Source organism: Hylobates moloch, unplaced genomic scaffold (assembly GCF_009828535.3).
Source record: "Hylobates moloch isolate HMO894 unplaced genomic scaffold, HMol_V3 SCAFFOLD_13, whole genome shotgun sequence".
In the NCBI taxonomy this organism is placed as follows: Eukaryota; Metazoa; Chordata; class Mammalia; order Primates; family Hylobatidae; genus Hylobates; species Hylobates moloch.
Window position 1 is genome coordinate 2,567,476 of NW_026652288.1, and position 21,027 is coordinate 2,588,502.

Sequence of the window (21,027 nt, forward strand, 5' to 3'; positions counted from 1 at the left end):
TCTATGTCCTGAATGGTATTGCCTAGGTTTACTTCTAGGGTTTTTATGGTTTTAGATCTAACATTTAAGTCTTTAATCCATCTTGAATTAATTTTTGTATAAGGTATAAGGAAGGGATCCAGTTTCAGCTTTCTAACAAAGCAGATACTCCCCCCGGGTACCCCCACTGCTGTCACCTATGTAGCTGCTTTTCTCCTGGACCTGGCCCCAGATCTCTGTGATTCAGGTGTTAGCTCAAGAGTGAGGCTTCTCTGCACATCTGCCAGCTGTGTATCCCATCCTCAAAGCATCCACCAACAGAGATTTTGAGTTTGCAGATTTGTTTGTTGCCTTCACTCCTGGCCCGGCCCACTTTCTCCTGTCCTCACTGTCCCATTTACCTCTGTGCTCCTGGGGCCTGGTGCTTGATGTCGGCCTCACATGTTGGGTGGAAACATGAATACACATTGGGTTTTGCGCCTGATCTTGCCCCACTATGAGTTCTTTTAATGCCACCGATGAGGTGTCTCCAGAAAGGTCCAGGCAGCCTCAGAACACATGCGGGGCTTCCTGTTTTCATCCCCTTCGTTGGCTTGTGTTCTTGCATGTCTTCCCCTAAAGCCGGGCCGCACCGAGGGGCGGGGAGGGAAGAGGCACCCAGAGTCCCACAGGTCAGGTCAGAGGAGCTAAGCAGGTTCAGCTTCGTCCCCTCCCTGTCACTCAGGTCTGCAGATAACTCACTAGGGCTGTTCTTGTGACTGGGAGATTTCCCCCGGCTTCTTTTGGGAAGTGCTCTTGTGGGCAGGATTTGGTTTTTGGTTTTCTCCTGTCTGGAACAGAATTATGGATGATTGTGTCTGTAAAACAAAAATAACAATGTGGACTCAAGAATGCCACCTCCCCCTCACAGTCTGCATTGTCCTGACATATTCTGGTCATGTTCTGTGGGTTTCTGAGAAAGGCTAATGAAATTAAATGGGTTCCTATTGGCTCCCAAGCAACTCCAAGGTCCCCAGCTGAGCAACTGAATCTGTTCTTCTGATGACCACAGAGCTGTGGGAATGTAGTTATGTTGGAGCTTGAGTCTCACAGACTGGCAGAGTGTCACTAAGACAGGTTCCTTGCTTGGGTCCCCACCTGTGGTTCCACGAGGATGGAGGAAGCTCTTCATTGGATGCAGCATGGTTGTCCCCGCCCCTATACAACCATCCCTGCAAATATATGCCACATCTAGTTATTGGATGCAGTGTGATCATCCTCACCCCATACAACCATCCCTGAAATAAGCCATGTGCAGCCACAGACCCCTTCTGCCTGCTCTTGCCCCATTCCTGAGTCTGGGATGTGTGAGGTACCTTGGTGGAAGGCACGGAGGATTTAGAGAGATGAGCACAACAATTGCATCCAAATATGATTTGTGACGTGAGAGAGGGTCAGACTGTGCTGACCTGGAAGGGGAACAGATGAGTTTTAGTTGGGAAGGGCTGAGTGTGGGAAGGAGGCTGTATAGGGAGAGGGCACAGAAATAATTCAAAATTGAGGACAGAAAGAGTATGGCATGAGGGCAGGGCTGTCAGCACACCCAGGATTTGTCCAGGAAGCCATGAGCTGTCCAGTTGGGAAAGTCCATTGTGTATGGGGAGGGGATGGGGGCGGAGGAGCCGAAGGTGACAGCAGAAAGCCTCAGAGGCTGCCTGTGAGAGCTGCTCTGTGTTTCTTTTTGGATGGGGGGAGGTGATGGTTGTGCTGGTGTCTGCTGAGTATCTGCTCTTCTGAGTTCTTTCCAGGAGTCACTCACTGAATGCTTCCTTCACGGGTGAGAGAACAGAAGCAGACGCTAAGGCCCTTGCTCGATGTCACATGGGGAATAAGGACGTGCAATCGGTTGGTAGTCTGTCTTCAGGCACTGCTCCCAATGCAAAGAGGCTCTGTTGCCTCTCCCAGTAGGGAGCTATGGGAGGCATTCACCACAGGTGCAACACGATGGACTTGTCTATCCATTCCATCATCATTCATTCATTCATTCCCTCAAAACCCTGGTCACTCGCTTACTCTATGCCAGATGCTGTGCTAAGGCCAACTTGAAGATTGACTGGGGTGAGAAGATGAACCGAGTTTCTGAGCAGAGCAGGGTGAAGGCACCCACCACGGTACATGTCCCCCAGCTGCTACTGGGGCTGCAAGTCGTTCTCAGATGCCTTCTGGGGCTCCTGGGCCTGCTGCTTCTCTAGTGCAGAGCCGAGAACACTTGGGAGCCTGCACCTCATGCCCTGGGAACACTGTGTTTCTCACCCTAAGAGCACTGGTCCTCCAAGTGCCTGTAGTTTAAACTTTCCTTCTGGCTTCTGGTTTTCAGACCTTCCTACAGAGGTACAGGAGCCCATCCCAGGCCTCAGAGGAGCCGCATATGCCTGGCCTGCTAGGGCCTGGCTGGTTCAGCTGGAGCCACCCTCCACAGGGCTCTGCCTCAGTCACCCTGCATTTGGCTTTCTCCACCTCCAACTGCGTCCTCTGCTGTCCCACAGACTTCCTCAGGAAGCACTTGCCTGATGCACGTTTGCACACAGACCTCTGCTTCAGAGAGCCTCCAGAGAACCCAGCCTAAAACATCTCCCACAGGCACATAGAAGTGGCTCAGGAAGTACCAGGTGGACAAATGAATGAATGAGATACTTCCTTTTGCTGAAGGGACCCTCCATGGTGGAGGAGGATGCACCATCATTGCTTATGTGTTGTGTCTCCCTCTGAACGTGAGTGGAGAGAGTTCAGTGCCAGGTCCCGAGAGATGCCCAGAGCCAGTCCCACCAGCTGTCCTAAGGCAAAGGGGGAGGGGCTTCTGGAGACAGGCAGGTTTGCTCAGAACTGCACCTTGTACTCCCCTCTCAGGAAGTCCCAAATATTGAGACTTTGCATAGTAAATCTTTGATAAGCATTGCCCTAAATATATATATTTCATTTTCAAATTGAATCTCTCTCCAACCTACTTGGGCATGGAGTCCTTTCTGCACATAGCTCGTTTAATGTCCATCATAAGTGACTTTCCACATAAAATGCTCCACCAGCGCTTGTGCAGGGATAGACTCCCCTGGTGGAGGAAGAAACCGGGTGTGGTGAACGATGCGAGGCTGGATCCTCTGCAGCTGGGAGCCGTGGGAGCCTCAGGGCCACTGCAGGGACTGCAGGAACACGATGCATTCTCTGGAGGTGAAGCCATTTTTCGCAAAAGAATTATGACAAATCTACTTTCTGTTAAACAACTGAACTGTGTAATTGTTACAGATTATAATTTTTTTCTAACAGGACAGGGCATAGCTGGAAATTAAGCAGACTCTATGAACAACCAAACCTAATGAATCCTGCAAAGATTGAGCCGTAAGTAGCAACGTCTGGAGGTGCAGCAGATTGTGTGTCAGTGAATGAACTGTGTCGGATATTAATTATGTAATCATGGGTGGAATGCGGTGCAGAGAAGTTACCAGGCCTCCATGTCAAACGTGGCTGTCACTCCTGAGTTGTGAGCATGGCACCTGCCGGGCTGTGATGGAGTCAGGGTGGGTTGAAGGTGGCAGCAATTAGAACCCTGAGGTCGCCGCTCGGGAAATGCCGGTGCCTGATCCAAGTCACCTGGGAGGGAGGTGGCATGAATGTCAATCCTGCTAATGGACCCAGGGCAGCTCCTACACCAAGTGTCACTGATGACGGAAGTGATCCCTCCTCTTGTCTGCATGAAGATGCAAAGAGAAAGGGCAACTTTGGGATGCACCAATCATTGTGGCTCTGACTCTGTGAGCATATACGTGCGGGTGCTCTAGGCCAGGCACAGGGCAGGGGCCTGGAGGTGCAGAGATGCGTAAGGCAGGTGTTGATCCCAGAGTTTCTAGTCTGGGGAGGCAGGTATGTGATAACAGCCCCCAGAGCAGGCAGTGGTTGGTAGCAGCTATGTGGTGGAGTATAGCAGGCTCTGAATCAATGTCGCAAAGTTAGTGGCTGTCCTGTGGTGGGCTGTGCTGATGGAGATTTGGCAACAGCTCTAGCTCTTGACCTTCTTTGAGTTATTTACTCCAGGCTGAGTTCAGCAAACCTTTGTGGGACGTTCATCATTTGTTCTTCGGTGTGCCAGGCACTGAAGATAAACAGATGGGTGTGGGTTTTGATGCAGCCTCTCCTAAGAGAGCACAGTCCTCAAAGAGAGCCCTGTGTTTCCTAAGGCGACAGGCGAGTTAGGCAGGTTCTACCTTGGAGATGGGCACAGATGTATGAGAGCTTGGCAGGGCACCAGGCCCCCTGGCCCATTCAGGAAAAACTTCCTGGGGCCAGGGAGGGTGCAGAGTGTAAAGCCTGGGAGAGTGCAGGGTGTGAAGCCTGGAAGGGTACAGGTGTGACACCTGGGATGGTGCCAGGTATGAAGCCTGGGAGAGTGCAGGGGGTAAAGTCTGGGAGGGTGCAGGGTATGAAGCCTGGGGAGGTGCTGGGTGTGAAGCCTGGGAGAGTGCATGTGTGACACATGGGAGGGTGTCGGGTGTGAGGCCTGGGGTACTGCAGGGTGTGAAGGTTGGGGAGGGTGCAGGGTGTGAAGCCTGGGAGGGTGTAGGACATGAATCCCAGGAGGGTGTAGAGTGTGAAGCCTGGGAGGGTGCAGGGTGTGAATCCTGGGGAGGTGTTGGGTGTGAACTCTGGGAAGGTGCAGGGTGTGAAGCCTGGGAGGGTATAGGGCATGAATCCGGGGAAGGTGTAGAGTGTGAAGCCTGGGAGGGTGCAGGGTGTGAATCCTGAGGAGGTGGTGGGTGTGAACTCTGAGAAGATGCAGGGTGTGAAGCCTGGGAGGGTGTACAGTGTGAATCCTGTGAGGTTGCAGGGAGTGAAACCTGGGAGCGTGTAGGGCGTGAATCCTGGGAGGGTGTAGAGTGTGAAGCCTGTGAGGGTGTCAGATGTGAACTCTAGGAGGATGCAGGGTGTGAAGCCTGAGGAGGTGGTAGGTATGAACTCTGGGAAGGTGCAGGGTGTGAAGCTGGGGAGGTGTAGCATGTGAATCCTGTGAGGGTGCAGGGTATGAAACCTGGGAGGGTGTAGGGCATGAATCCTGGGAGTAGAGTGTGAAGCCTTGGAGGGTGCAGGGTGTGAACTCTGGGAGAGTGTGGGGTGTGAAGCTCGGAAGGGTGCAGGGTGTGAAGTCTCTGAGAGTGCAGGGTGTGAAGCCTGGGAGGTGCAGGATGTGAAGCCTGGGGAGGTGTTGGGTGTGAACTCTGGGAAGATGCAGGGTGTGAAGCCTGGGAGGGTGAAGAGTGTGAATCCTGCAAGGTTGCAGGGTGTGAACTCTGGGAGGGTACGGGGTGTGAAGTTCGGGAAGGTGCAGGGCGTGAAGCCTGGGAGGGTGCAGGGTGTGAAGGTAGGGGAGGGTTGTTCAGGGTGTGAATTCTGGGATGATGCAGGGTGTGAAGCCTGGGAAAGTGCTGGGAGTGAAGGCTGGGAGAGTGCAGGGTGTGAAGTCTTGGAGGGTGCAGAGTGTGATGCCTGAGAAGGTGCAGTGTGTGAAAGTCGGGGATAAGCCAGTGTGGGAAGGGAGTCAGGAGTGGTGAGCAAGGGAGAGGAGCTTGTGCAAGCAGGAGGCAGGGGTCCTGAAGCTCCTGGTGACCAGGGAATGAGCACCAGGGTGGGCGTGGCAGGAACGGAGGCTCAAGTGGAGGGAAAGCAGTCCACTCCAGGGTTCTGTGATCCAAGGACGGAAATTTATGGTTCACCCAATGCATGATGTGAATGGAGCTGGTGCTTTGTCAACGAGAGATCTGGATAGACAATGGTGTCAGCAGCCCACCCTGGCTGCTGTGTGCAGAGTGGACCTAAGCAGGTGGGACTGGGTGTGGAAGATCATGTGGCTCTCGAGGCAGTCAGCCTGGGTGTGATGGGCTTCTAACCCAGGCCATTGGTGGTCGGCTCAGGAAGACAAAGGAGGCAAGACATACATGGGAGTTAAAATCAGCTGGACGTGGGACTTAAGGAACATGTGAGGGATGGAGGGGACAAGAGGATGTGAAGGGAGGACACAGAGCTTGTGCTGGCTCCAGGCTTGGGCTCAGGCACCTGGAAGGTAATGAGAGAAGCCGATTTGGAGGAAGGTAATGAGTTTGGTTTTGGATGTAAATTTAAAGTCCTGCAGGACACCCAGCTGACTAACAAGGAATGAACAGGCTGCTTTAAATGTTAGGGCAGAGTTTGGGGCTGACCTCTAGGTCTGGAAGCCATAAACCAGAAGGAAACTTTAAACTACAAGCACTTATAGGACCAGTGCTCTTAGGGTGAGAAATGCAGTGTTCCAGGATAAAGTAAGGAGGCCGTGGAAGAGAAGAACCCATGACCAGGACTAAGACATGGAGGCCGGAGGGGTGAGGTGGGCAGGGAGGGGTTGCACCATGGAGCCCACAGAGCACAGAGCTTGTGGCAGAGAGCACAGAGAGAGTTGTAGCAATCGTGTTTAACTCTGTTTCTTAAAAATATTAAGAATGTCCTCTAGCTTATAATGTACTATTAACAACCATGATTGTAACACAGGAAAGCACATATTGGCATTCCACAAATAAAAATAAACAAAATCTGTCTTATTTTCTCTTTTATTCCCAATGTCTGACTCCTGTGAGGTGATGCAAGGTGATCAACCAGTATGTGTTGAATGAAGATGTCATCAAGCAAATGACAAAATCAAGCACTGAAGTAACCGCCAAGTCTGGAAAGTTTACATCCTGTATATTTTAGGGTTCATGCCTTCCCACCCCAAGCTGTAGCCTCAGCATCCCCTCATGGATGCTGTTGCACCAGCCACACCACCTCACCCCACAGTGCTCCGAGCAGCGTCCCTCACGTCCCCGCGACACATTGCTCACAGTTCCTCTGAAGCATACATCTAAATGGCAGAGGCAAGGTGCTTGTCATTGTGCCATTTTTGAAACTCCTGTAAGTTCTCACTAAAACAGAGCAACTTGCATAGCAAAACTAGAAACCCTCAGATGGCATCTTCAACAAAAGTAGTAACAAGGTACCCACATGGACCCCAACATGATGACCAAGCATGCTGAGCCATGGGCCGGCCCTTCCCCACCCACCTGGTGTTGGGAGGTGGTGGCCAGGAAACAGAGGCCACATGGGGACTCACGAAGGACAGTGGCCCACACTGGCCCGGGTGCCGTGCCAGGCATGTGAGGGCGTCCGGTGGTGGGTGCCTGGACTCGTCAGCTCCAGCGGCGACCCAGCACCACCAAGCGACCTGGGAGCTGAGTCTCCTACCAGATGGGGAGACCCTGGGACAGAGAAGGAAGGTCCGGATCAAACCGGAGAAGAATCGAAGCAGGTGTTTGCACCTCTTTTGTACCTGATCCAAACAAACCAGTTGTGACACAGGTAAGTTTGCAGCTTGAGCTAGATAGATAATGATGAGAAATTATTGTTACTCATGTCAGGTGTCACCATGGTAGTGTGTTTTTGTTTTTTTTTTTACGCCAGTGTCCTTACCTGATAGAGAGTTGTTCTAAAACGGGCAAAGATGGGTTTGCTGCAGAGTGACCTGTGGGGAGGGAGGTAGGAAGGGGCTAAACATAGTGGGGTCAGCCGTGTGTTAGTGATTGTTGAAGCCGGCTGTGGGAGCCTGGGGGTTCAATTTACCATTCTTTTGTATGTGTTTGAAATTTTGTAAACAAAAGGTTAAAAAAAAAAACCTCACAGCTTTGGCCATGTCATTTATCCACTAAAATATTTTATGAACCCCCCAAAACCCTAAAACTTGTTTAGACACTGTGTAAAGTCAATCCCTGTCCCCAGCCCCACAGGCCACTTCCAGCCTCGTGCTGAGCCTCCAGAGCCACACACGGTGCAGCATTTGACACCGCACCTTTGCCCACACTGTTCCCGCCGCCTAGAACACCCTCCAAGCATGAGCTCTTCCTCCAAAGCCCAGCTGAAGCCTCCTGTCTACCAAGCCCCTCGCTGGCCCTCCCCGTGCCCCATGGGATGCAGGGCACACCATTCTACATGAGTCTCCCACCACGCTGGGCAAGGCAAGGACACAGACCTTCTCCTGCCCATTTTCAGGTCCTCTGCACTTAGCAGCATTCTCAGCAAATAGCAGCTGCTCACCTACCGCTGGCTGGACTGAAATGAGTTTTTGTTGAAGAATTTTAATCAGCACTTCCACCCATTCTACTCTCTAAAATTTCACAACTTGGAGAAGATGCAAGTTGGTAAAAATGAAGATGAGGCCGGGCGCGGTGGCTCACGCCTGTAATCCCAGCACTTTGGGAGGCCAAGGCGGGCGGATCATGAGGTCAGGAGATTAAGACCATCCTGGCCAACACGGTGAAACCCCGAATCTACTAAAAATACAAAAAGTTAGCCGGGTGTGGTGGTGGGCACCTGTAGTCCCAGCTACTCGGGAGGCTGACGTAGGAGAATGGTGTGAACCCAGGAGGTGGAGCTTGCAGTGAGCCAAGATCACACCACTGCATTGCAGCCTGGGTGACAGAGTGAGACTCCATCTGAAAAAAAAAAAAAAAAAAAAAATGAAGGTGAAACTGCACCATGCATCATGCATCAGAAGCCTTAAAAATGTTGATCCCTTTTGATCTAGTCATTCCACTTTAATAATTAAAAAAACTTACTTATTAAAGGAAATCATTGAAAACCTACAGAAGGACTTATATAGAAGAATGTTAATGATAAAAGCATTCTAAACTTCAATTCATAAAAATCGTTCATATAATAGAATATTAGGTAGCCATTAATAACCATGTCTTAATAGAATATTTAGTGACATGGCAGAATACTTAACATTTATTATAAGATTTATTGGAAAGCAATACATTAGATTACGAGTCAACATATCCAATACCAAGTCCAACTGAATCATTAAAAAAATTCTACGACCAGGCACGGTGGCTCACACATGTGATCCCAGCACTTTGGGAGGCCGAGGCGGGCGGATCACAAAGTCAGGAGTTTGAGACCAGCCTGGCCAATATGGTGAAACCCTGTATCTACTAAAAATACAAAAATTAGCCAGGCATAGTGGTGGGTACCTGTACTCCCAACTGCTCGGGAGACTAAGGAGAAATCGCTTGAACCTGGGAGGTGAAGGTTGCAGTGAGCCAAGATCGCATCACTGCACTCCAGCCTGGGCAACAGGGCAAGAGTCTGTCTCAAAAAAAAAAGAAAAAAAAATTCACCTAGAAAAATACTTGAAGAAAACATACCTAAATATGTAGAGTTTTATTCTTGGGTTGCAGAACTAGAGAGGTTTTTATTTAAGTTAATAAACTGTATTTATTTAGAGCAGTTTTGGGTAACAGAATTGAGCTGAAAGTACTGATGGTTTCCTTATGCGCTGTCTCCCCACACCACTGCCCACTCCCCTATTGTTGGCATCTACCATTAGTGGGGTAAGTTCCTTACAATTGATAAGCCGGTATTGATACATGATACTAACCACAGCCAGAGCTTGCATTAGGGCTCACTCCTTGTTGTGTATGGATTTTTTTTGTTGTGTATGTATTAGGACAAACTCCTTGTTTGTCTATGGATTTTGACAAATACACAATGTCATGTATCCACCACTACAGAATCGTACAGAATAGTTCTGCTGCCCTAAGAATCGCCTTCCACATGCCACCCCTACACACTGAACCCCTGAGCTTTTCACCATCTCCACAGTCGTGCCTTTTCCGGAATGCTGTACCATTGGAATCCTACGGCATCTAGCCCTTTCACGCTGGCTGCCTTTACTTAGTGATGTCAGATGCCCCTCCTTGTCTTTTCATGGCGGCGGGCTCACTTCTTTTCATTGCTCAGTCATATTACATTGTATTGAGGGGCTACAGTTTATCAATTCACCTATCAAAGGACATGTCTTCTCTCAGTTTTTGCTTTTAATTTTTGGTAAGTATAAGCAAAGCTGCTCTGAACGCCTGTGTATAGGATTTTGTGAGGCTGTAAGTTTTCAATGCATTTGGTAAATAGCAACCATCTAGTAAGAGAATGTTTGGTTTGGTAAGAAACTGCCCCGCTGTCTTCCAAAGTGGCTGCACCATTTGGCATTCCCACCAACAAAAAAGGAGAGTCTCCACTGCTCCATACCCTTGTCAGCACTTGGGGCTGTCAGCGTTTTGGATTTTAGCCATTCTAAATAGGTGTATAATGGAGTTGTATTGTTTTAAAATTTACAATTCCCTAATGGCATATGATGTTCAGTATCTTTCATATGCATATTTGCCATCTGTAAATTTTTAATCAGGTGCATGTTCAGATTTTTTGCCAAATTTTTAATTAGGTTGTTTGTTTTCTTATTGCTGAGGGGGGTTTTTTGTATATTTTGAATACAAGTCCAAAAAGACATTAGAAATATGACTTCTGCTAATATTGTCTCCTGGTCTGTGGTTCGTCTTTTCATTCTCTTAACAATGTCTTTCATGGAGCAGAAGTTTTAATTTTAACAAAGTCTAACATCAATTTTTCTTTAATGGATGATGGTTTAGGTATTATATCTAAAACTCATCATGAAACCTAATTTCACCTAAATTTTCTTCTATTTCATTTTCTCGAAATTATTTTAGTTTTGCTTTTTACATGTAGGTCTGTGATCCCTCATGACTTAATTGTTGTGAGGGCTCCAAGGTCTCCGTCTAGATTTATTTATTTGTTTTTGTCTTCTTGCATGGAGATGTCCATTTTTTCCAGCACCATTTGTTGACAAAACTGTAATTTCACCATTGAATTGCCTTTTCTGCTTTATTGACTCTATATGTGTGTGGGTCTATTTCTGGGCTGTCTGTTCTGTTCCATTGATATATTTGTCCATTCATTTGCAACACTGCATGTTCTGAATTGTTTAGCTTAATAGTAAGTTTAAAGTCAGGTAGTGTCAGTCTTCTACCTTTATACCTCTTTAATATTGTATTGGCTATTCTGGATCTTTTGCCTTCCCATACACATTTTAAAACCAGGACAAGTTTTTAAAATCTGTATGGAAGGTTTTTACCGTGGCTTATGCCTATAATTCCCAGCACTTTGGGCAGCCAAGGCAGGGAGATTGCTTGAGGCCAGGAGTTCCAGACTAGCCTGGGCAGCATAGCAAGATCCTATCTCCACAAACAAAAGATAATAATTATCTGGGCATGGTGGCATGTGCCTGTAGTCCTAGCTACTGGAGAGGCTGAGGCAGGAGGATTGCTTGGGCCCAGGAGTTCAAGGTTACAATGAGCTACAATCATGCCACTGCACTCCAGCCTGGGCAACAGAGCAAGACCCTATCTCTAAAGAAATAAACAAAATTTAAAACCAATTTGTTGGTTTCAACAAAGTGATTGGGATTGCGTCGAATCTATGGACCATGCTGGGGAAACTGACATTTTAACAACGTTTAGTCGTTTTGTACATTAATATCAATTTTATTTAGCTATTCTTTGATCTCTTTCATCAGAGCAGTCGTAGTTGGTTTTGTCGGTTGGTTTTTATAGATGTTCTTTTGTTCTTTTAGGTCGAGGAAGTTTCCTTCTGTTATGGACTGAATTATGTCATCTCTTAAGATTCATATGTTGAAGTCCTAATATCCAGTACTTTAGAATGTGACTATATTTGGTGATAGGCTCTTTTAAAAGGTAATTAAGTTAAAGAGAGTTCACTATGGTGGGCCCTAATCCAATATAAGAGTAAATTTGGACACAGACATGTACAGAAGGAAGCCCGTGTGAGGACAGAGGAAGAAGATGGCCCAGTCATCTGCCATCATGCCAGGAAGTGAGGCCTCAGAAAATATCAACCCTATCAACATCTTCATCTCAGACTTCTGAACTCCAGAATTGTAAGAAAATTAATTTCTGTGGTTCAAGCTACCCAGTCTGTGGTACTGTTAGAGCATCCCTAGAAAATGAGTGCATCCTCTATTCCTAGTTTGGTCAAATGATGTTTTTGCATCTGTTGATATGATCAAATGATTTTTCCTCTTTAGCCTGTTGATGTGCTGTATTACATTCATTAATTTTTGAATGTTGAATCAGCCTTGCATACCTGAAACAAATCCCACTTGGTCATGATATATAATTTTGTATACATTGTTAGACTAAATATGCTAATATTTTGTTGGGAATTTTTTGCATCTATGTTCATGAGAGATATGAGTTAGTTTTCCTTTCTTGTAATGACTGTATCTGGTTTAGATACTAGAGTAATGCTTGACTCATATAATGCGTTATAAAGTGTTCTCTCTGCTTCAATATTGTAAAGAATTGGTATTTCTTCCTCAAATATTTGGTAGAACTCACAAGTGAACCCATCTGGACCTAGTGTTTTCTGTTTTGAAAGATTATTAATTATTGATTCAATTTATTTAGTAGACCTATTCAGATTGCCTATTTCTTCTGGTGTGAGTTTGGCAGATTGTGCCATTTAAGTAGTTGATCCATTTCATCTAGGTTATCAAATTTGTGACATAAAGTTGCTTGTAATAGTCCTCTGTTACCCTTATAATGTCCATGGGATCAGCAGTGATAGCTTTGCCTTCATTTCTGATATTAGTAATTTGTATCCTCTCTCTCTAAGTTAGCCTGACTATAGCTTTACCAATTGTATTAGCTTTTCAAAGAACTAGCATTTGGTTTTGTTGATTTTGTCTATTATTCTTCTGTTTTCAGTTTCTTTTATAGGAAGTTCTCATTTTATGTCATTGGTTAGTTCTCAGAAACTGCAACTTGCAGCAAAGTCATGTACCTCGCATCCTGGACTGATACCATTTCACTCAACATCATTTTGTTACAAATTTGATGAGGAAAAAAAAGTGTTTTCATCATATGTTGTTTCACTTGAAGTCGCAATGGTATTTGTGAGGACTTATGTATTTCTGCTCTAATTTTTATTATGCCTGTTTCGTCTGCTTACTTTAGATTGTTTGCTTTTTTCTAATTTCATAAGGTGAAAGCTTAGATTATTGAGTTTAGATCTTTATTTTTTAAATATGTATGTTCAATGGTATAAATTTTCCTCTACACAGTTTTCACTGCATTCCACTCATTTTGATAAATTGTATTCTCATTTTCATCTATTTCAAAATATTTTAAAATTTCTTTTGTGACTTCTTTGCCTCATACGCTATTTAGAAGTGCATTTTTAAATTTCAATATTTGGGAGATGTTACAGCTATCTAGCTGTTATTGATTTTGTTTTGTTTAATTTTACTGTAGTCTGAAAGCACACTTATATAATTTCTATTTTTTTTAATTTGTGAAGATATGTCTTATGGCCCAGAATGTGGTCTATCTCAGTGAACCTTCCATGTGAACCTGAAAAGAACTTGTACTCTGCTGTTGTTGGATGAAATATTCTATAAATATCAATTTCATTCTATCAATATCAATTGATGGAGCTGTTTCAGTTCAACTATCTCCTTTCTGATTTTCTGCCTGTTGGATCTGTCCATTTCTAATAGAAGGGTGTTGAAGTCTCCAACTATGATAATGGATTTACTTATTTCTCCTTGCAGTTCTGTAAGTTTTTCCCTCGTGTATTTTGATGCTCTGTCTTTAGGTGCATACACATTAAAGATTGTTATGTCTTCTTGGAGAGTTGCCTCTTTATCATTATACAATGCCTCTCTTCAACTCTGACAGTGTTCCTTGCTCTGTGGTCTACTTTGGTTGGAATTAAAGTAGTTACTCCAGCTTTCTTTTGATTAGTGTTGGCATGATATATCTTTCTCCACGTCTTTACTTTTAATCTATCTTTGTTATATTTAAAGTAAGTTTCTTGTATTGAATGTATAGTTCAGTCAGTATCTTTTAATTGGTATATTTAAACCATTCACATTTAAGGTGGTTATTGATAAAGTTTGATTAGTATCTACTGTATTTGAAACAGTTTATTTGTTACACTGTTCTTTGTTGTTTTTTCATCTTCTCTGTTTTGAGTATTTTATGATTTCACTTTTCCATTAATTATACTTCTTTTTAAATTTTTTTCAGAGATTGCCCTAAAGTTTACAGTGTACACTTACAACTAATATAACCCTGCTTTCAAATAACTCTACACTACCTGATGAGTAGTGTAGGCGCCTTAGAGCACTCCTGATTCTTCCCCTCTTGGTTTATCATTTTGCTGATACTCAATTCACTGTCTATAAGTTATAATCAATATATTATTGATATTATTTTGACAAAACTGTTATCAGTTAATTAAGAATTTTTACAAAACAAATGGTTTATTTTTACCTGTATTTATTCCCTCCTTAAGACTCCTCCTTTCTTATTATATCTGAGTTTCTGGCCTATATCATTTACCTCCTCTCTGAAGAACTTCTTTTAACATTTCTTACAAAGTAGGTCAACTGGAGACAAATTCCCTCAATTTCTGTTTGTCTGAGAAGCTCTTTCTACTTCACTTTTGAAGGATAATTTCACTGCACACAGAATTGAGGTTGGTATGTTTTTCTTTCAGCTCTTTAAATATATTATCCACACTCTTCTCGCTTGCATTTAGAAACTACGTTTCTAAAGAGAAGTCTGATATAGTGTTTATCCTGGCTTCTCTGTAGGCTTCTTAGATTGGTGGTTTGATGTCTACCATTAATTCTGGAAAATTCTTAGCTAATATTACTTCAAATATTTCTGTTTCTGTTTTTCCCCTGCTGATATCCCCAGTTTGCACATGTAACACTGATATGATTTGGCTGTGTCCCCACTCAAATCTCATCTTGAATTTTAGTTCCCATAATCTCCACATGTCATGGGAGAAACCCAATGGGAAGTAGTAGAATCATGGGGGCAGTTACCCCCATGCTGCTGTTCTCATGATAGCAATTGAGTTCTCATGAGATCTGATGGTTTTATAAGGTGCTTTCCCCCCATTCACTCTGCACTTCTCCTTGCTGTCACCATGTGAAGAAGGATGTTTGCTTCTCCTTTCACCATGATTGTAAGTTTTCTGAGGCCTCCCCAGCCCTGCGGAACTGTGAGTCAATTAAACTTGCTTTCCTTTATAAACTGCCCAATCCTGGGTATATCCTTATAGCAGCATGATAATGGACTAAACCACACACCTTTCGTAATTGTCCCATAATTATTTGATTTTTTTTCATGTTTTTTTCTTTTTGCTTTTCATTTTAGGAAGGTTCTAGTGACATATCTTCAAAGTCACTGATTCTTTCCTCAACTGAGTCTAGTCTACTGATGAGCCCATAAAGACATTCTTCATTTCTGTTACAAAGTATTTGATTTCTAGTAATCCCTTTTGCTTCTTTCTTAGAGCTTCCATCGCTGCTTACATTACCCAACTGTTCTTGCATGCTGTCTACTTTATCCATTAGAGTCGTTCAAATATTTATCATAGATGTTTTAAATTCCAAGTCTGATAATTCCCAAATCTCTGCCATATCTGGGTCTGGTTCTGGTGGTTGGTTTTTCTCTTGAAACTGTGATTTTTGCCTTTTAGCATGCCTTGTATTTTTTTTCTTAAAAGTGGACATGATACATCAGATAAATAAACCTGACATAAATAGTTTCTTACCTTCAGTGTGAAGTTTTATGTTTATCTATCTGTCAAGGAGTTGGGCTGTGTTGACTCTAATATAGCTGCAATTTCAAAGGCTAAATTTTTCTCTAGTGTCCTTGTTTTTGCCTTTGCTGTTGTCTGTAGGTTTCCCTAAAGCCTCCTACTTAGATAACATCTGAGGCACACAGTTCTTTTCAATGTAATCTCCTGTTATTACACAGAAGCCTAGTTGATATCATCATAAGGTATCAGGAAGAGAAGCCTTCCGTGACCCTAAGATGAGGTCTCAGTCTTTTAGTGAGTCCATGTTCCTGGACTGTGACCTTCACAAGTGCTTCTTAGCCTTTCTTTTTTCCTTTTTTCACCACTTAGGTGTGACAGAAAGGCTGTTGCCAGAGTGGGCTAGAGTTTTCAATGGGCTCAGATAGTCCTTTGAGTTCTGAAAGCAGCCTTCTCATCATTAAAATGCTTTCTTACATCATTAAACCCAATCCCTCAAAGAATTCTTCTCTCCTTCCATCCTCCCTCACACTCACAACTGCAAAAGGTGCCGTAGGCATTAAAGTCTAAGTGTGCCCCATCAGTCAAGCTCTGACATGGCACTAAGTGACAAATCTCCTTGGGTCTTCTCATCATGCTGAGGGAAGACATGGGTTTCTGATGTGAGCCAGGATAGCCGGTCCAGTACAAACACCAGACTGTCAGCAAACTGAAGTTTACTGAGCACCTTCCCTGTCTCGCCATGGGGTTGTTGTTTTTCTCAGTATAAGGGATGCAGATTTGCTTCTAATGCTCCCCACCTGAACTCAGGGTAAAGCCACAAAGTGCAGGCCCAGGAGGGAACACAATTTCCCTTTCGATTATACTGTTAGCTTGCCTACCATTTAGTTGTGTGCAGACCTATTCCAATGGTCTTTCATTCCTATATTTCTGTGAACCAGCCTGGTATTCAAAGGTCCAGACAAGTTACCTACTAAGTGGCTACTAAATTATTATCATCATCTCATGATAACATCAGACACACTCTATTCTTTACAAAGAAGATGCTTGTGTGTTATCTCATAGGTCACTTTTACTTCTGATAAGATCCACTGCAGTATCAGAGCCATGAACATCATACATTTTACAGATTCCTAAGACGCCAGGGCCAGGGGGTGAACGGCTTGCCAAAGCCCTTCAAATGTCACTAGCCCATGTCACCAGCCCATGACAAATGACCTAGGCTTCCCAGCGCTTGGATCCAGACCTCTGCTGCACACACACAGTGAGAAACCACACACAAGTCTTCTTCCAAAGAAACTTCTCACTGAAAACAACAGGTGAGCCTCCGGTGAGCACTTCTGGGAATTCAGTGGATAATCAGGGCAGTCTGTTTCTCTCACTAGGATACATGTTGGGGTCAGGAAAATAGAGAAGCCATTCAATGTGAGATGGCATCACACAGCTCACCACCAACCATTTCTATTTTAAACTTGGGAAAAACATCCTGGCAAAGCACCATAAGTCCTATTGGCAGACAAGGTAATTTATTCCTTGATATATCCACATTACTCTTTTGTTATGGACATTGTTATTTTTATTACGGGAAATGGGTAAGTTATTAAAAGCCACTTGTCCATTTCTCATTTATTCAGACTGTTTCCCCAGGATCTGGACCAGTCAGGGCTGACTCATCATCCAGCACAGGAGGTCCAGGGCTTAGGGTCACAGTATTTGTTAACTCAGAAGACTAAAAAAGATTATTAGTTTTGAGAAAGTATTTTAATGTATCATATGAATGTTTCTCTTTATACCACTGAAGTCATAAATACAATTTTGGCTATTTTTATTTTTATTGCAAGTCATATTGCATCCAGCGTCTCCCTGGTCTGTCTCTGGTGCTTTCCTAGGATAACCAGGGGGCTCCCCGAATGAAGCATTTTTGTTTGCCCAGCAGTGACAGGAGTGGCGCGCCCCTCCTCACCCCAGAACTTAGGAGGCCCAGTTTCCTGGTCAGTGGCATTCCTGCCCACAGCATTGCTGTGGGAACAGTAACCAGCAGCATTTCACTGTGTGTCTCATGGACCACCCGGGAGGTCCTGTCCTGTTCCTACCACTCAGCACAGGTGGGTGGGTTAGAGGTGGGAGGGGAGAAGGAATGAGAAAGAGGGGCTTGAATGGCTGTTTGGGCAGGAAAATCCTGCTGTAAGAGGACGATGACTTCCAAGTTTCTATGCAGCTGTCTACAGAGACCTTTGAAGTCAGAACTGAGAGTGTCCATGGCACCAGTCTCACAAAATTATGCAGCAGGTGAAGGCTGGAACTCGAGTTTTACCTTCACTGCTATCATTCCAGGGGCACAAAACTCAGGCAATTACACATCTGATCATCCCAAAGAAAGCGTGACAGAATGTGGTCGCGGAACAGAAGCACCAATCCTTCAAGCCCCTGAAGTTCCACACTGGCTGCCAGGAGAAAGGTCCCAATTCCCTGACTTTGATTTCCCGCCTGCACACGGGTGTCAAAATTCCCACCCACAGAGCTGCTTCACAAAGCAAGGCCCAAGTCCCGAAGCTACGAATTGCACGACATTTATCCAGAAATCCCCCACATTTTCCAAAACACCCAGAAAATTGGTGGAACAAGTCATGCCAATGGGAGGAAAGTGGTTTGCACGGTAGAGAACTCCAGGGAGGAAATGGGCAACTGCACACCAGGGCTTTATTTTTTTATCTTGGCAAAGCCACAGACGATTCCTGTGAATCAGGCAATCCTGTGGGGGCTCCATTTGCTAGAGACAGATCCGCCCCAGCATCACCCCCATTGGCAGAAACCAACCCAGCCAGAGTCCGCAGGCCTCGAGAGGATGTCTCTTCTGAGACCCCCACCATTCAACGTGCTCCCAAGCCACCCTCCCGTTATGGGCAGCTCTGTGCAAACTCCTGTCACAGGCAGCCTCATCAAAGTACTAAAGGCGAGGTGGAACCACAGCTTCACCCCGAGCTTCACATGTCCACATATCCCAAGAGCTCATGCGTGTGTGTGTGTGTGCATGTGCACACATGCACGTGTGCACACATGTATATGTGTGCATGTACATGTGTGTGCCTGTGTGTGTCTGTATTCAACTAATTTCCACAACAACGGTAAGAGGTCAGTGTTGTGGCTATGCTAGACCACACGTGCACCATCGTACTGTGGACAGCGTCCTGATGGGACCTGAACCCAGACCCCTGCCTCTGACCCATGCCCCTTGCCCTACAGTGTGGCTGCCATGTCTCTCACCAGCAAATGCCAGGGCTGGCTCAACCACCGAGGCCTCTTCCTGCATAAAAGGATTAAAACTATATTTTATGATTTCATTGTTCTTAATATATATTATTAAATATGTTTCTATTATAGGTGTCAATATGTTCTTCAACTTAAAACTTTTTTTGAACTTCTGCCCCTGGAAATAAGTATGTTAAAGAAAGCAAATCATCAATTTAAAAAAAAAAAAAAAGAAAAAACCTTATATAACAGAGCCTGAAACTAAACCACCATCCAGATTAGAAAAAACAAAAGTTCCAGAAATGCTGCTGCCCAGGCCCTTGCATAAATCCGGCCCAGCCAGCACCCCCGAGGCCTGAGCCGTGAGCACCTGCCTGCCGGGGCCACCATCGCCACCGAGCCGCTGGTGTCTGCCTCCTCTGCAGCCTGTCTGCACTGCGATGGCCTCTCACCCAGATGCTGAGCTGCTCCCCTCAGGGACAAGGGGATCTTGCTTCACGCCTGTCTGACCAAGTTCCACGGGGTCATGATTGACGAGGCCTAGGGTGAGTCCGCCCACTGTCGGCAACGCTGGCCTGAAGCAGGCCGTGCAGGCCTGTCCTGAGACCCACCCTCCCTGGCTGGGGCACCAGTGTCTATCACACACGCTTCAAATTCAGCCACCTGATTTTCTCTGTTCGAGGCTAATGAGCTAAACAGGCCTGGAGCATTGTTTTGTACTGTTGATCACATCGTGAACCACACGTTCCTGGGCTGGCACAGGCTTCTGCAGCCTCCTGCGCGGGATTCGGCAGACACCAACGAGGGAATTTCGAATCAGCGCCTCTGCTCACTGAGGGTCTCTCTCGCAACATTCACACCTTCCCACTTGCTCCTCGCTGAGACCCCACGGTGGGAAAGCCAGCGATCTCCACTCCCGGCCTCCTCCTTTTGGCCTGGATTCTGCCTTTGAACTATTTCCAGCAGTCAAACCTCCACTCTGATGACTGGCTCCCTGGATGACCAGTTTCTAGAAACTCGAGGCCACCCCTCCCACAACACCCAAAAGGCACAGTCCCACTTAGCTTTCTGACCTCTCTCCTTTTAGAAGCTGCTTTGTCTCGTCCCCTGGTCTCCGTCAGACCCTTCCTCACCCCCCCATCCCTCCCCTTTCTCCCCTCTTGTGACTGTCTTGAGACCCTGTAAGTCCCTGCCACTCTCCCCGCATCCCTCTGGGACTGGATGGAGAGCCGAGGACCTGCCATCCGCATGAGAGAAGCTCCCGGGCCACCGGACCTGATGGAATCATCCACAGCTGGGGCTGCCCTGCTCCTGCTCAGGCCTCTCTCAGTGGCATTCTGCGGGGAGGGAGGTAGCACGTCGGGCAGCCTGGTGCTGGCTCTCCTCCTGTGCGGTGCCAGGAGATTGCTGCTCAATTTCAGCCCTGTGGATGTAATGGCAGTGCCCTTCTCTAAGCTTCATTCCTGAAGTCACGGGTAGATTTGTAGACCCCGCACTGCGGAACCACTCTTCATTCTCATGACACACATGTGAAATTACCTCAGTTTTGCCAGCAGCTCCCTGCACATAGTAGGTGCCCAGCACGCAGCTGCAGAATGAGGGGTGCACCATCCTTTGGGCTTCTCTAAGCCGTCCCACTGTGCGCACACAAAGACAACACAATGCTCATCATTTGTCACCAGTTTTGAAAAGGACCTCATGACCCCAGCATTGCAGCCACCTGACTCATAGCTTTGCTTTGAAATGTCCTTTCCAAGTACTTTCTGAAGTACTCCCATTCTTCAAGAAGACTTGAGACTATTTAATACTACAGTGACCCTTAAACAATGCAAGACACAGGGGCACCGACCCCGTGTAGAGTGGAAAGAAAATCCATGTATAACTTTTGACTTCCCCAAACCTTTACTCATAGCCTACTGTTCACCAGAAGCCTTGCAGATAACAGAAACAGTCAATTAACACAAATTTTGCATGCTATACAAATATATATACTATGTATTATAGGTGTATTCTTACAATAAAGCTAAAAAGTATTTTTAAGACAATCAAAAGAAGGAGAAAATATATTTACTATTCATTAAGTGGAAGTGGATCATCATAAAGGTCTTCATCCTCATTGAGTAGGCTGAGGAGGAGGCAGAGGAGGGGTTGGTCTTGCTGTCTCTGGGGTAGCAGGGGAGGAAAATAATCCACGTACAAATGGACCTGCCCAATTCAAATCTGTGTTGCCTAAGGGTCAACTCTATTTCTAGCATTTAACTCACACCCATTCACTGACCGTTTCCC

The 21,027-nt window shown here is 45.6% G+C and overlaps 1 long non-coding RNA gene across 1 annotated transcript; it reads left to right on the forward strand.

Annotated features, from left to right (window-relative positions):
- Positions 1-953: 953 nt before the first annotated feature.
- Positions 954-20,706, forward strand: LOC116480167 (uncharacterized). The gene is made up of 5 exons (XR_004251206.2): positions 954-3,183; positions 3,280-3,351; positions 6,612-7,368; positions 16,622-16,811; positions 18,874-20,706. It is a non-coding gene; the product is annotated as an uncharacterized LOC116480167 (long non-coding RNA).
- The last annotated feature ends 321 nt before the right edge of the window (positions 20,707-21,027 follow it).